Source organism: Somniosus microcephalus, chromosome 9, assembly GCF_052327205.1.
Source record: "Somniosus microcephalus isolate GS21.2 chromosome 9, FLI_Smic_1.0, whole genome shotgun sequence".
Classification (NCBI taxonomy): Eukaryota; Metazoa; Chordata; class Chondrichthyes; order Squaliformes; family Somniosidae; genus Somniosus; species Somniosus microcephalus.
Genome location: NC_140995.1, coordinates 190,702,231 through 190,714,870, shown reverse-complemented (window position 1 = coordinate 190,714,870; position 12,640 = coordinate 190,702,231). Strand labels below are relative to the sequence as shown.

Here is a 12,640-nt window from a genome sequence, read left to right as displayed (position 1 = left end):
TGACATCATCCGCAAACGCATCAAATTCCACATGTACACTGACGACACCCAGCTCTACCTCGCCACTACCTCTCTCGACTCCTCCACTGCCTCTGATTTGACGTGCTTTTTGTCCAACATCCAGTATTGGATGAGCAGAAATTTCCTCCCAATTAAATATTTGGAAAACCACCTATTGTCTTCAGCCCCGCCACAAACTCAGTTTCCTAGCCACCGAATCCATCCCCCCTCCCTGGCCACTGTTTGAGGCTGAACTAGACTGCCCTCGGCTTCCTATTTGACCCTGATCTGAGCTCCTGACTCCATATCCTCTCCATCACCAAGACTGCTTATTTCCACTTCTGTAATATCGCCCGTCTCCACCCTGCTTCAGCCCATCTGCTGCTGAAACCCACAATAATGCTTTTGTTACTTCCACACCTGACTATTCCAATGCTCTCCTGGCTAGCATTCCATCTCCCACCCTCCATAAACTTCAGCTCATCCAAAGCTCTGCTGCCCGTATCCTGACTCGCACCAAGTCCCCTTCACCCATCACCCCTGTACTCACTGACCTAGACTGACTCCTGTTCCGGCAACACCTTGATTTTAAAATTCTCATCCTTGAGTTCTAATCCACCCATGGCCTTGCCCATCCCCATCTCTGTAACCTCCTCCAGCCCTACAATTCTCCAAGAACTCTACATTCCTCCAATTCTGGACTTTTGTGCATTTCCTATTTCCTTCGCCCCTGCATTGGCAGCCGTGCCTTCAACTGTTTAGGCCCTAAGCTCTGGAATTCCCTCCCAAAACTTCTCCGCCTCTCTCCATTCCTTTTAAGATGGTCCTTTTAATCCTACCTCTTTGATCAAGCTTTTGGTCACCTGCCCTAATATCTCCTTATGTGACTCAATATCAAATTTTGTCTGATAACACTTCTGTGAAGCGTCGTGGGACGTTTTGCTACATTAAATTCGCTATATAAATGTGAGTTGTCTTGAGCGGAGTTCGAGCCCTGCACCTTCTGACTCAGGTGGGAATGCCACCACTAAGCCAAAGGTTCGCTCCTTGGATCCATGTGGGGTGATTAAAAATAATACTTACTTACTATTGAGAGAGAATTTGGATTTCCTTCAAAAATGGATCCTTGCTTGTTGTGACATGTCTGATGTTGTTCTTGAGACATCAGAAGCTGTCTAGCCCTGGGGTAATTACTGCAGCTTTTTGCTATATTTTTATTTCATTTGGCTGAACTAGAATGAGACACAGTTCCATGGAATTGGAGCATCCATGTTTCCTTAATCCAAAATCCAATTAAAAGAAAAATGACTCTCAAAATTCAAAAACATTTTAGTTTGGGTTCAGAAAACAGTTTTAAGTATTGGTGAGAGTTAAGTATTGTATTGCTATTTTAGTTACTGATTTGTTTTGTTTCTATACAAACTGGCATCTTGTAATCAATATAATTTGTAGTTTGGCCTGAAATATATGGTCTGTCAGTGTTTTGGTGTTCTGCCTGAGTGATCTGCCTGTACACATTTTCAGAAATGCATAATTATTAGCTATTGTTTCTTTGGTCCTTTTAGTTTGAGAGACTAGGCACACTAACGTATGTACGAGGATTATAAGTTTCAGAGCATAAGAAGCATTGGCTTAAGCATGGAAATGAGCATTTTGCTGTGAAATCGAATAAAGGATATTGGGAGAAGTAAGCAAACAAAGAAGGCCAGAGTCAAAAGAGAGGAGGGCATGTCGTGGCATGTGGGGATGGAGGAGGTTGTAGCAGTACGGCTGTGAAGGGATTTGCAAACGAGGACTAAGATTTTGAACTAAGAATTTAGCGTATTAGAAGACTATTGTTACGGAATATTGGGGAGGACTGGGGTGACGTCAGAGCAGCGCTAGTGTGGGACAGGATCCGGGCAGTCAGAGAGTTGTTGATCTTCTGTGGATGGACATAGTTGGCCATACAGGGTAGTGTTGTGGTAGGCTCTGCAGCCTGTGTCAGGCTATTTTGGGTTGTTCAAAGTTGAGCTTGTCAAGCCCTGACTGCAACCCTTCCTCCTCCTTCTTTCCCTCCCCCGCCCCCCAACAGTTCCCAGCACAGAGCCACACTTGAACGAGGTGAACAGTATGAATAAGAAGTGCTTGCATTAAAAAAAAAAAAAAATCTGCCAGAGACAACAGCTGACCTGTTGATGAGGAATAAAATAACATAACCATCAGGCAGGCAATGCTGTTGGCTCTCGCAGTGAGACAGGACTGACTTATGCCTCCTGCTTCCAGCAGAGCTGCTCTTCCTATATCCCCCAACACACATTTGTGATTTGCTGCATTCTGCATCCATGAGACAGTCTCGATTGGAAAGGGAGAGCAGGACTTTTGGGACCAAAAAGTGCACATCAGCCCAGTGAGAGCCAGGAGCACTGTCTTTTGTTATTTTTGATCCACTGGCAGATCAGATGATTCAGCTGGCATATTTTTCTTCAATCAGGAGCTTACTGCTGGGCCATTTGAAACTGTGAAGTGGCCTGGAGGTTGGACACCCCTGGTATAAATAATGTAAATGATACATGAGAAAAGAATTGTAATAATGCAAAAGTCATACTTAATGCCGTTTTGAGTTGAATACATTTTTAAGCCGTGCTGGTTGTACTTTGTAGTATGTACTTTGGAGGACTAAATGCTTCAGAAGTGACACTATGAACATCATCACCGATATAAGCTGGACTGACATCTGTGTATTCATACAAGATTATGCGCACAATGTGACATAAAAACTGCTGTCACTTTGCATTATTAATGTCAGTACTGAGCAACAAAGGTTGATGAGCTTCAAAGGCTGAAAAATTTGCTTTTGGCTGAGTTTTCTCATTTCTAGTTTAGAAATGATGTTAACAAAACACCGGGGAGTCATGTAGTTCAGGCTGAACTAATACCCTAATTAATGCTACTGTATAAGGGAACCATTTCATAGAATGCTCTCCTCGGCTGTTGCCTTTTTCATAGTCACTGTTTTCACCTCTTAAGTGGTTGTCATTAACTGAATTGTTGATGATTAGTGTAAAGTAAAAGGAGTAAACTTGACTACATTTTGGACTTTTAAAAATAAACCTAATTTAGATAAAAGACAAAAAATCAAAATGTTCTGTGCTATATTTGACATTTTAATATCACCTTTAACTTGAGAAATTTTTATTCCTGTATATTTTTTAGAAAAATAAATTAATTGGTTTTCAGGCAAATTGCCATCCTTCAGTACTTGTCTCTCTGCACACTATATCTTTTTCTCCCAATGTGGGGCCGCTCCACAAATTCATTTCCTTTGCTACTTCTCTTCCCCACTTTTAAAAGCCTCCTTAAACCCTATCTTTTTGACGTGGTTTCAGCTAATTCTGCTGCTGGCCGGACTGCTCTGCTTTCTCAAATCTCTTTTATATTTCTTAACGTCCAAGTGATTACTTAAAATAGGGTTTATTCTTTGGTTTACATATGTTTTGTCTTGTTAGTGGAGATTATTAATGACCAATTTGGATTTGCAGATTTCTTTACAATTTACTGAGTTATTATAAGAGTAGTGAAACCTTTTCTCTTAACATTTTTGTTCTGATGGCCTATTTGTAATCAAACTGTTGTTAGTTTGCAATTTCCTTTAAAATAAATGGATAGAGCTTTGGCACTAACTTAACAATCTGATGCAGAGATAAGCTATTAGTGATGGAAGTTTATTTGAATTGGAAAGAATTTAGTAAAGACAGGTTTCATTTTAAATGGAACTCTGACCACTTGTGATTCTTGTGTTTCTCTTTCTATGGATTTGTAAGTGTGTATGCAAACACAATTGGTGTGGAATCCCCAATTTACAAAAAAAAAATGTGCTTTTCAGTTACTCATCCCAGTGCAAAAGATGTACATGTTAACATCTTGTAACAGGCTTACCTTGATCTTACTACAACCTCAATGATTGGGCGTAACTTTCAACTTTAACTGGAGTATAAACCTGGCAGTATCGGATCATCGGTCTGTTGTGCATTCCGCCTGATTTTCCTTCCCATGGATGTCAAGGGAAAGGAAATCGGACGAGGTGTGTAACGGACAACCGATCCAATCCCGCCAGTTTTACATCCCCGTCGAAGTTCTAAGTTAACCCCATTGTTAGTAAGCAGCTCAAATTTTGATGAGCTAATTCCCTGATGAGAGCTATTTTCTTAGTCCTTACAAGTTTGCACGATTGAAATTCAGTAATGCACTTTAGGAGAAATCTTTTTCATTAGAGAATACAAGTGTTGGCTTCCTATTATGTGATTTATTTTTAACCAGGACATCTTGCTGCTAAATTTTAGTCCTGATTATTTGCTGAGAACTTGTGACAATAGTAATGTAAGTTGGGAATTTATGTTAATAAAATGCAATTGGAATCAAGAACTCCCAGCAGGCATTTGACAGGAATTAAGGTGGGTATTATTGTGCTTCAATAGGAATCATGGGGGTAGTGCAAGTGAGGAGAAAGAGCTAAGGATATGAATGGAGCTCCACAAACTGAGGGAACAGGAGCAAGATTGTAGGAGCTTCTATAGTATGTAAAAAGGAAGGGAGTAGCAAAAGGCTGAGACAGGTGAAATTATAATGGTGAATAAGGAAATTGCAGAGACTTTAAACAAATATTTTGTAATTGTCTTCACAGAAGACACAAAAAGCAAACCAAAAATAGTGGGGAACCAAGGGGCTAATAAGAGTGACGAACTTAAAGTAATTAATATCAGTAAAGAAAAAGTACTTGAGAAACTAATGGGACTAAAAGCCGACAAATCCTCTGGACCTGATGGCCTACATCCTCGGGTCCTAAAAGAGGTGGCTGCAGAGATAGTGGATGCATTGGTTGTGATCTTCCAAAATTTCCTAGATTCTAGAATGGTCCCAACGGATTGGAAGGTAGCAAATGTAACCCCGCTATTCAGGAAAGGAGGGAGAGGGAAAACGGGGAACTACAGGCCAGTTAGCCTGACATCAGTTGTCGGAAAAATGCTGGAATCCATTATTAAGGAAGTGGCAACAGTGCACTTAGAAAAACATAATATGATTAAGCAGAGTCAACGTGGTTTATGAAAGGAAAATCGTGTTCAACAAATTTATTGAGTTTTTTGAGGATGTAACTATCAAGGTAGATAAAGGGGAACCAGTGGATGTAGTATATTTGGATTTCTAAAAGGCATTCAATAAAAGGCATAAATGGTTGCTATGCAAGATAAGGACTCATGGGGTAGGGGGTAATATAGGATTGGTTAATGGACAGAAAACAGAGAGCATGAATAAACGGGTCATTTTCTGGCTGGCAGGCTGTAACTAGTGGGGTGCCGTAAGGACCAGTACTTGGGCCTCAGCTATTTACAATCATGAAAAAACACTGGCGGGCAAAATAAAGGAAAATCCCAAGGTGTTTTATTTATATATATATATATATATATATATATATATATATAATATATATATATATATATATATATATATATATATATATATAGAGATAGATAGATAGAGAGATAGAGAGAGATAGATAGGTAGATAGAGAGATAGATAGATAACCAGGGAACGAGTAGGGCCCATTAGGGACCAAAGTGGCAATCTGTGTGTAGAGCTGGAAGATGTAGGTGAGGTTTTAAATGAATATTTTGCATCTGTGTTCACAGAAGGACGATGTAGGCATAGAAATCAAGCAGGGGGATTGTGATATACTTGAACAAATTAGTATTGAGAGGGGGAGGTACTCGCGGTTTTAGCGGGCTTAAAAGTGGATAAATCCCCAGGCCCAGACGAGATGTACCCCAGGCTGCTGTGTGAGGCAAGGGAGGAGATTGCATGGGCTCTGACACAAATTTTCAGAACCTCTCTGGCCACAGGGGAGATGCCAGAGGACTGGAGGACAGCTAACGTAGTACCATTATTCAAGAAGTGTAGTAGGGATAAACCAGGGAATTGCAGGCCAGTGAGTCTAACATCGGTGGTAGGGAAATTATTGGAAAAAATTCTGAGGGACCGAAATAGTCTCCACTTGAGACATCAAGGATAGTCAGCATGGCTTTGTCAGGGGGAGATCATGTCTGAGCAATTTGATTGAATTTTTCGAGGGGGTGACCAGGTGTGTGGATGAGGGTAGCGCAGTTGATGTAGTCTACATGGACTTCAGTAAGGCTTTTGACAAAGTCCCGCATCATAATCATAATCAATTTTATTGTCATTGTTAGTGCACAAGTGCAGTACAATGAAATGTAGGCTTGCGGCTCCTGAGAGTGTACGTTTAGATTAAGACATTTAAACATTCAACATACATTTGGCTTGTAATACATTAACATAAACATAACCATAATAAAGTGCATTGGCAGATGTGCAGGCTTTAGAGTTTATTTGTGGAGTTCAGTAGGATGACAGCCCTGGGAAAGAAGCTGTTCCTAAATCTGGTCGTTCGGTGCGAATGCATCTGTAGCGTCTCCCAGATGGCAGGAGGGTGAACAGACTGTGGCTGGGGTGAGTAGGGTCTTTGATGATGGTCCGTGACCTCTGTAAACAGCGTTTCTGGTATATGTGCTCTATGGTCGGTAGCCGGGTGCCGGTAATGCGTTGGGCAGTTTTGACTACCCGCTGCAGGGCTTTCCGGTCATAGTAGCTACAGCTGCCATACCATACTGTGATACAGTTCGTCAGGGTGCTCTCTATTGTGCAGCGGTAAAAGTTAGAGAGGATCAGGGGTGACAGGTTACATCCCTTCAGCCTCCTTAGGAAATATAGGCGCTGCTGGGCCACCTTCACCAGAGAGGAGGTATTGAGGGACCAGGAGAGGTCTTCCGTGATGTGGACTCCGAGGAGCTTAAAGCTGTCCACCCTTTCCACCACAGCCCCATTGATGTGGATGGGGGTGTGACTTCCGCCTTTAGACTTCCTGAAGTCCACAATGATTTCTTTGGTTTTCTTGATGTTAAGGGCCAGGTTGTTGTCGGCGCACCACTTCACGAGATGCTGGACCTCCTCCCTGTAGGCTGCTCATCGTTGTTGGTGATCTGGCCTACTACCGTGGTATCATCCGCAAACTTGACGATGGTGTTGGAACCATGAACAGCCACACAGTCGTGGGTGAAGAGGGAGTAGAGGAGGAGGCTCAGCACACATCCTTGTGGGGCCCCCGTGTTCAGGGTCAGTGGGGGGGAGGTGTGGTTACCTAATTTGACAGACTGGGGTCTGTTTGTTAGGAAGTCCAGGGTCCAGTTGCAGAGGGAAGTGTTCAGGCCAAGAGTGTGGAGTTTGGTGGCCAGCTTGTTGGGGACGATAGTGTTCACTGCTGAGCTGTAGTCTATGAACAGCATTCTGATGTAGGTCTCTTTACCATCTAAGTGATTTAGTGCAGAGTGTAGAGCAGTTGTGATTGCATCCTCCGTTGATCTGTTTGCACGATAGGCAAACTGGTGTTGGTCAAGAGAGGCGGGAACACTGGCTTTGATGTGAGCCAGGACCAGTCTCTCGAAACACTTCATTATGATGGGTGTGAGTGCGACAGGTCGACAGTCGTTCAGGCACGTCACAGCCGTTTGCTTTGGCACAGGAATAATGGTAGCGGTCTTGAAGCATGTAGGGACTACTGCCTGGGCCAATGACAGATTGAAGATGGCGGTGAAGACATCAGCCAGCTGATCAGCACATTCCTTGAGTACCCGTCCAGGGATGCTATCCGGTCCAGCAGCCTTTCATGTGTTCACTCCGCGTAGAACACCCCTTACGTTGGAGGTCGACAGAGTGAGCACCTGGTCTTCCGGGGGTGGCAAGGCTTTGGTAGCCGGCTCCCTGTTGTCCCTGTCGAAGCGAGCGTAGAAGTTGTTAAGCTCCTCCGGAAGGGAGGCATCGCTAACCGGGGGGCTGGTGTTTTTGCTCTTGTAGTCAGTGATGGACTGGATGCCTTGCCACATGCGCCGGGGGTCCGAGTTGTTGTGGAAATGATCCTCTATCCGCAGTGTGTGTTTCCTTTTGGCAGTCCTGATACCCTTTTTTAGGTTGGTCCAAGCTGCACTGTAAGCCGCCGCATCGCCAGATTTAAATGCAGCGTCGCGTGCTTTCAACAGCGAGCGGACCTCTCCGTTCATCCAGGGTTTCTGGTTGGGGTATGTCCTGATACTTTTATGGGTCGTGACGACCTCGACGCAACTGTTAATGTAGAATAGCACTGTGGATGCGTATTCCTCGATGTCATTGTGGGCAAACATGCCTCAATCAGTGCGTTTGAAGCAATCCTGAAGCTCCGAGACTGCCCCCTCTGGCCATACTTTCACTGATCTCACTGATGTTCTCACTCTTTTGATGAGCGGTTTGTATGCTGAGGCTAGAAACAGGGAGAGGCGGTCAGACTTCCCAAGGTGGGGGCAGGGAATGGCCTTATAAGCGTCTACAATGCTCGTGTAGACTTGATCCAGTGTGTTCTCCCCTCTTGTGGGGCAGGAAACATTCTGGTGGAATTTCGGTAGTACAGTTTTTAGGTTTATGTGATTGAAGTCCCCCGCGACGATGAAAGCTCCGTCTGGGTGCGCAGTTTGTTGTTTGCTGATGGCCCTGTAGAGGTCCTTCAGTGCTAGTTTGGCATTAGCGTGTGGTGGGATGTAGACCGCAGTGATGATAACAGCCGTGAATTCCCGAGGCAGGTAGAAGGGCCTGCATCTTACCATGAGGAATTCCTAATCAGCCGAACAGGATCTATTGATTATGTCCGTGTTAGTGCACCAGGCATTGTTAGTGTAAATGCACAAACCGCCTCCCTTGCTCTTACCGGAGTCTGCAGTTCTGTCGGCGCGGAAGACCGTGCGTCCTTCTAGCTGGATGGTGGTGTCAGGGATGCTGTTGTTCAACCAGGTCTCTGTGAAGATCATGGCGCAGCATTCCTTTGTCCTTTTCTGTGAGGAGAGATCAAGTTTGATCTCATCCATTTTATTTTCTAGTGACCTGACGTTGGCCAGGAAAATACTTGGGAGGGAGGGTTTGTGTGGGGCCCTCTTCAGCCTATTTTGGATTCCGGCCCCCTCACCTCGCTTCTGCTTGCGTTGTCTGTGCCGACTTCCGGCTGGGGAAGGACGCCATGCTGGTCCCGGGGGTCGGGCGATGTCTGGAGGCAGATCGATGGCGCCGAGTGTGAGCCGCACGCAGTCGGCCCCGATGTCGAGGAGCGTCTGCCGGCTGTACAGTAGGCCTGCCCTCAATTCCCGTATCAGCAGAGTCCAGAAGAGACTCAGAGGGTGAAAACGCTCAGTCTCGGGAGAGACAAAGCTGCTGCGTCCGTGCGCGCCGCCATTTTTTTGACTGGTCAAGAAGGTAAGAGCCCATGAGATCCAGGGCAATTTGGCACATTGGATCCAAAATTGGCTTAGTGGCAGGAGGCAGAGGGTGATGGTCGAAGGTTATTTTTGTGACTGGAAGCCTGTGTCCAGTGGTGTGTCCAGTGGTGTACCGCAGGGATCGGTGCTGGGTCCTTTGCTGTTTCTAGTGTACATTCATGATTTAGATATGAATGTAGGAGGTATGATCAGTAAGTTCGCAGATGACATGAAAATTGGTCGAGTGGTAAATAGCGAGGAAGGGAAGCCTCAGGCTACAGGACGATATAGACGGGTTGGTCAGAACAGTGGCAAATGGAATTTAACCCTGAAAAGTGTGAGGCGATGCATTTTGGGAGGACTAACAAGGCAAGGGAATACATAATGAATGGTAGGATCCTAGGGAGGACAGAGGATCAGACGGACCTTGGTGTGCATGTACATAGATCCCTGAAGGCAGCAGGACAGGTAGATAAGGTGGTTAAGAAGGCATATGGGATACTTGCCTTCATTAGCTGAAGCATAGAATATAAGAGCAGGGAGGTTATGATGGAGCTGTACAAAACGCTAGTTAGGCCACAGCTGGACTACTGTATGCAGTTCTGGTCGCCACACTTTAGGAAGGATGTGATTGCATTGGAGAGGGTGCAGAGGAGATTCGCCAAGATGTTACCTGGGCTGGAGCGCTTCAGCTATGAAGAGAGGCTGGGGTTGTTTTCCTTAGAGCAGAGAAGGCTGAGGGGGGACCTGATTGAGGTGTACAAAATTATGAGGGGCATAGATAGGGTAGATAGAAAGGAACTTTTCCCCTTAGTAGAGGGGTCAATAACCATGGGGCATAGTTTAAAGGTAAGGGGCAGGAGGGTTAGAGGGGATTTGAGGAAAAACTTTTCTTACCCAGAGGGTGATTGGAATCTGGAACTCACTGCCTGAAAGGGTGGTAGAGGCAGGAACCCTCACAAATTTCAAGAAGCATTTAGATGAGCACTTGAAACACCATAGCATACACGGCTACGGACCAAGTGCTGGAAAATGGGATTAGAATAGATAGGGCTTGATGGCCGCCGCGGCCACGATGGGCCGCTTTCTGTGCTGTATAAATCTATGGGGGAGAAATTCGGTTGATAGCGCCACCGATTAACGCCTAAAGAGGCCGAGAAGTGGGGCGCTAGCTAATTTCAGGGCGGGCGCAAGGTGCCTAGCACCTCGCCCCATATTGAGCATGCATTTCGCGCCGGTGCTAAATCTTAGCGCCCGCTCATGGGCGCAGGCTGATTATGACATCATTTGAGTGTGCAACGCCTTTTGGGTGCCCTGGACCGGAAATTCAGTGGCGCCCCCCTCCGTAGTGCCTGGCGCTAATAGTGACCGCTTACCTGGGCCTTACCAAGTCGCTCTCGGGCTGGAGGAGCGTTATTTAAAGGGGAGTGGTGTGGTTTAAAAGCGGCAGCCATTTTTGGATCACAACTTCCTCGAGAGCTACAAAGAGTTGCTGAGCTGCACACTGAGAGCCATTTGACCACTGAGCCAGCGCAGGCAGACGATCTTCAGCCTTCTGACCATCACCTTGCTGTTGGTGAGCCTTGACAACGGGGAACCTTCCTGTGGGCACTTATTATGGGGGCTGCATTGGAGGGGAACGTCCTGCTGCTGAATCATCTGGAAAGGGCACTGAGACGCAGGGAGAGGGGGGCGGGCATGGCCAGACGGAGGAGGGCCAACAGACGTCGCCACAGCAGACCGTATGCTGGCAGGGTTATCCGACAGCAGTTTTCCTAAATGAACATGTCGGAGGAGCAGTGTGTCAGAAGGCTGCGATTTAGAAAGGAGGTGGTGACTGAGCTGTGCCAGCTGCTTCAGCCAAATCTGCAGCCTCAGATAAGGTGCAGGACATCTCTGTCGGCGGCTGAGAAGATGGCTGCTGACCTGAACTTCTACGCGAGCGGCTCTTCTCAGGCGGCGCATCAGAGGCTGATCAGAAGTAGCTTCTAGGCCCCTCTCTCGGAATGCTTGCTGCCATTCCAAGAACAGGAATGGAACCGGTCTGATACCCCCAAGCCTGTGAAGGGCAAGATGCATGTAAATAGCAGGCATGGCCATTGTAAATGAAGAAAGTGTTTCATTGCACAAAATGTGGTTCCTTCAAACATGAGAAAGCTATGGCAACAGAAAGCAAAACTAATACACTGACACATAACTGCCCCTCACGCCCGGGAGACTGTCCAAAACATAAATCACATTCCAACCATCTTCCTTGGCCTTGATTCCACTGCGCCAACCAAAGCATCCAATGCCCCATCAGTGAGGCGTTCGCCCTCTGCCTCACCCTTTCCATGTCTTGCTAGGCTGGTGCGCCACAGGTAGGCTCCCACCGCTTTGAAGACCTACAAGGCAGTGAGTGTGTCTGGTGATGCTAATTGACCTGCCCCTTTAAGAGCTGGCCGGTGCCACTGTGTCTCAGGGAAAGTGATTATTGACAGCACCCTCGCTGCGCCCCGCCGCCGCGAAATTGGGTTGCGCCACCGGGTTAGCGCCTTAAGAGTAGCGTGCAGCGCCTGATTTAGCGCCGCAATCACCTTTAGGGGTGCTGCAACTCAATATCGCGCTAGGTGGCGCTAAATTGCGCCTGGCGCTAAACTTTGCGCATCGCCAGGACTAGCGCCCCAAACGCGGCTATACCGAATTTCTAGGCCTATGACTCTAATCTATATTAATGACTTTGATGAAGGGACTGAGTGTACTGTATCCAAGTTTGCTGCTGATGCAAAGCTAGATGGGAAAGTAGGCTGTGAGGAGGACACAAAGAGCCTGCAAAGGGATATAGACAGGTTAAGTGAGTGGGCAATAAGGTGGCAGATGGAGTATAATGTGAGGTTATTCACTTTGGTAGGAAGAATAGAAAATCAGAATATTTTATAAATGGTGAGAAACTATTAAATGTTGGTGTTCAGAGAGATTTAAGTGTCCTCGTACAGGAAACACAAAGTTAGCATGCAGGTACAGCAAGCAATTAGGAAGGCAAATGACATGTTGGCTTTTATTGCATGGGTGTTGGAATACAAGAGTAAGGAAGTCTTACTACATTTGTACAGGGCTTTGGTGAGACCACACCTGGCATACTGTGCACAGTTTTGGTCGTCTTATCTGAGAATGGACATACATGCCTTAGAGGCGATGCAACGAAGGTTCACTAGATTGATCCCTAGGATGAGCGGGTTGGCCTACGAGGAGAGATTGAGTAGATTGGGCCTATTCTCTTGAGTTTAGAAGAATGTGAGGTAATCTCATTGAAACATATAAGATTCTGAGGGGATTGA

General features: G+C 45.9%; 1 protein-coding gene across 2 annotated transcripts in view; it reads left to right on the top strand.

Annotated features, from left to right (window-relative positions):
• The window catches only part of ascc3 (activating signal cointegrator 1 complex subunit 3), a 654,593-nt gene that overhangs the window by 84,243 nt on the left and 557,710 nt on the right, over window positions 1-12,640 (top strand). The window lies entirely within an intron of this gene.